This window comes from Lathyrus oleraceus, chromosome 3 (genome assembly GCF_024323335.1).
Source record: "Lathyrus oleraceus cultivar Zhongwan6 chromosome 3, CAAS_Psat_ZW6_1.0, whole genome shotgun sequence".
Taxonomy (NCBI): domain Eukaryota; kingdom Viridiplantae; phylum Streptophyta; class Magnoliopsida; order Fabales; family Fabaceae; genus Lathyrus; species Lathyrus oleraceus.
Window position 1 is genome coordinate 59923445 of NC_066581.1, and position 4455 is coordinate 59927899.

A 4455-nucleotide genomic window follows, 5' to 3' on the forward strand; every position below is an offset into this window, starting at 1 on the left:
CACGGGCGAATCCAGCTATCTAAGTCACAGTCGCTGTCAGCCTTGTCTTCATCTGCAGCATTGCCGATGTGGGGAGAAACCAAACCCCTGCTGGAGAAAGTACCGGCTTCATTCTTCTGAGATCCCGGAGCATACCCCAATCCAAACTTGTCTTCTTTGATGACTTTCTGCCCCTGGCAGTAGATATCAGCCCCATAGTGCCACGGGATAGCACTGTCTTTCTCATACGGAACAGGTCCTGGTACCGTGATGGTGATTGGACCAACCAAAGTCGGTTGAGGGCTGTCAGAGTAAATTGCGACTGGTGCTGAACTTTCGATGTTCACTGCTGCTGGTTCTGTACTTTCTGGGAAATATATTGTTGTCGGAGCGAGTCTCTCGGGAACATATATTTCTTCAGGAGTGAAATAAAACGTCACCGTTGACACATCATTCTTCACTGGACGGGCCTGATCGAACTGAAGACACCCTTCATCTATCAGCTGCTGAATACCCTTTCTCAAACCGTCACATCCGTTTTCGGCATCTTGACAATTTCTGCATTCTTCCCCACAGCCCGGGAAAATCTGTCCTTTCAGAAGTCGGTCTTTAACCACCGATAGCGAAGTCTTCACTTTAGTCACATCAGAAACCAAATTCAAAGTTTCCCCACTATCAACAGCATTAATCCTCTGCCCGCCGTGAGCCGGCATCGGGTTCTGGATAACATTAGGCACCGAAGCAAAATTGATAGCCTGGGCATCTCTCAAATCTTGTACCTTTAACTGGAGAGCCTTGCAATTATCTGTAGTATGGCCAGGTGCGTTGGAGTGAAAAGCACATCTGGCGTTGACATCATAACCTCTAGGCAAATTATTGGGATCGATTGGTGGAGCCAGAGTTCTCAACGTAACCAGATTCATGTCAATCAGCTTGGGAAGTAATATTGAATAAGGCATTGGGATAGGCTCGATGACCCGGTCCGTTTTCCTTGGACGTTGTTGATAATGTCTCTGCTGACCCGGATTACCTCCTTGTTGTTGATTGTTGTACCTGGGTTGTTGTTGCGGATGATATTGCGGTTGAGGAACAGGTGTTGGAATGGTGATTGCGGCCACTTGATCTTGATAATAAGTAGGGCGTCCTCTACCCCTGCCTCTGCCGGTATACACAGCGCTTGTCTCGCCTTCTTTTCTTCGCTGACCGTTACCAGCAAACGGTCTCTTGGGACCTGATGAGTTGGAAGCACTATTATCTTGAATTCGGCCCATCTTCAACAGACTCTCGATTCTTTCTCCAGCAATTACTATCTCTGCAAAGCTGATTGACGGGAAAGCAGCCAATCTCTCAATATAATTGCCTTGAAGAGTGTTCATGAACATGTCCGCCAACTCCCTTTCAGACATAGAGGGTTGGACGGACGCAGCAATCTGTCTCCAACGCTGAGCATACTCTCTAAAGGTTTCCTTGGCAGTCTGAGACATACCTTGCAACAAGGTCCGATTTAGAGCCATGTCCAAGTTGTATTGATATTGCTTGATAAAAGCCTCTGCCAAGTCTTTCCAGCTCTTGATGGTAGTACGAGACAAATGAGAATACCATTCACGAGAAGCTCCAGTTAGACTGTCTTCAAAATAGTAGAACCACAACTTTTCATCTTCCGTGTGAGCTCCCAACCTTCCCAGATAAGATTGGAGGTGAGTGCGTGGGCAAGAAGCCTCGTTGTATTTCTCAAAAGTAGGGGGTTTGAACTTGTGAGGAATCCTTACTCCCTGAACCAGACCAAGATTTGTGACATCAAAGCCTAAGGAATTTTGAGACTCCAAAGATTTGAGCTTCTCAGCAAGCTCATCCATACGGCGAGTGGTCTCGAGGGCTTCGTCGTGCAAAGAAAATTGATCATACTGACAATCTTCAGTAACGGGGTGCCCGTTAATCTGAATTCCTTGATTCACATTGTATCTTCCACCAATACCATTCCCAACATTCCCTGTGTTGCCAACATTACCCGGGTTTCCATCAACATTTGCGTTACCCGCGTTTCCAGTGTTCACAGGGTTATCAGCGTTCTCAGGGTTACCAGGGTTCCCCTCAGCACTTGGTATTTCCACCTCTGGATCGGGCCTCAGTTGCTCAACCAATTCCTTCAGCTTCGCCTGGCCTTCTGCCATACCAGTCATCAATGTCATGAACTGATCCATCCTTTCACGCATATCAGCCAGCTCTTTCTGTACTTGGTCCATCGCTAGTCGTGGACGGTTTTCCTTTGTCGGGTATCTGTGAACTTGCTTGGGAGCAATAACTGCCTGATACAGGGAACAAACATTAGACACTGCGGTGACACCTGCAAAACAGACAAGGGTTAATATGCATGGTATGCGATGCACTGCTTGTTCAGTTTTAAGGCACCCCCGTTTTGAAAAGGAATACCCTGCAAATGAATAAGCATGAGATGTTGGATGCAAATATGCAGATGATGTTATGCAATGCAAAGGCATGTCAATCAGAATTGATGGATCCGCTTGAACATCTTCAGGTTGCACTGTCTGGAGAGAAATTAAGAGCACACCAAACAAAGGTCATGGGATGGATCATGTCATCCTTAATATCAACCACCCATTTTGGTGGATTATGGTTTAGATCTTATCAACACCCGAGTTCCATTGATATTAAGGATACCTGATCGGATTAACCATGAATCAAGGGTTTGTTGCAAGTCACGAGCATGGAGTTTAGGTTAAGAACCACCCAAAAGGAGTGTACTAAGGTTTAAACCTGCCAAACATGTTCTACAAAAGGTTCCCATAGTCATAATCCCATCTTTCGGATATTATCAGAGGAACGACTACTCGTATTCCAAAAATATTCTCAAGAGAGACTCTTATGAGTGTAGTATCGCGTAACAATCGTCTCAAATCTTACATTTGAACGACTTTCGCACTACGTCCTACGAATAGGCCAAGATGGGTTTGGTAAACTAAGGTCCTCGGCTTCTTAGGTCTATATTGGAACAAGTAATGTCTAACCACAACTTACTTATGTGACATTATTGATCTCAACATGACCTCCACCAAGTGAATGGGCTTGCAAGTCAACTCTCTAAGGAATACTCCACACAAGTTGACAGGACTATGCCATTCTCCTATCTTAAGTGCACTCGAGTTCGGGTATAGAACTCATCTCACAAAGATCACCAAGCAGCCATAGCCAACCAACAGATACAACAATGATATGTACACAATGTAATAAGGTAAAGCAGGTAAATAAATAACTGTACAAAAGCATGAACACCCAATAAACAAACAAACTACAAAAGCTAGGAGGGACTCGCTTAGGGAAGATGGACCAGCAAGAGGTCAACTTCTTAGGGTCCCCAGCAGAGTCGCCAGCTGTCGCAACCTGAAAAATACAGTGCGAAAAAAAAACAACCGGCGAAAGAAAAAGACAGAAGAGTCGCCACTGTGCGTTATTTATCCCAAGGGAGGGAAAGGAAACGCTCGAAGTAAACCTGAAAAAGGAAAGGACAAGACAGGGTCTCGCAACCAAATCTTGGGTTCGGGAGTCGGTTATGCGAAGGGAAGGTATTAGCACCCCTACGCATCCGTAGTACTCTACGGGATCCACTTTTGTAGTTCTTGTCTAAAGGGTGTGGGTTTATCTTGTGCTGTTTACCAAAAAAAATGGTTAAATGAAAATGACTCGCGCGGATGTCGCATCCACTGCATACGTATCTCATCTGAATATGAGAATCAGAGTCTTCGTAGCTCGGCTGACCTATGGGTTGGGGGATGTGTGCTCGCTAAGACATCGCATCTTATGCCTACGTATCTCATCTGGCCTGAGAATCAGAGCAAAACGTAGTTCGGCTAACTACGGGGTTATGGATTGGGTTTTGGACGAACGACGTCACTACGCAATCTACCGGATGCTCGACCTTTGGAGACTTACTCGCCTGTAGTAGAAGGAGTTAACGTGTTGCTTTGGGTTTTAGGGTTTGGGATGCTCGAGGGAAAAAAGGCAGTCCTTGACGAAGGAACCGCGCTACCTGCAGGGATATGAATACAAAACACAAAACATGTATCTCAAAGTAAAATGCCACCAAGGGGTTCAAACGTTGCCTCCTATCGAGGTCTTCCAGCTAGGAAAGCAGTAAAATGCGGGAAAAATGTAAAAGTACCACGCGGATAAAGATCCGAAGTAACAACAATTAGAGGCATGGGAAACCCTGAGATCCTTCCAAGCTAATGCCATCAAAGAAAAGTGAGTCAGTACAGGTAATCGGAATGAACCTCCAGGGGTTATCCCACAAATAAAGTGGGAAACCACGCAAGTTATCCCTGCAAAAGTCATGTGAGCCCTCACAAAAATTCAACAAAAGGGTTAGTGAAACATCATAAGCATTTTTTTCATGAATAACAGTATGGTTTCAGAAACCTCAAACCCTGTGGCATACACTCAAAAATTAAACGGTTAAAC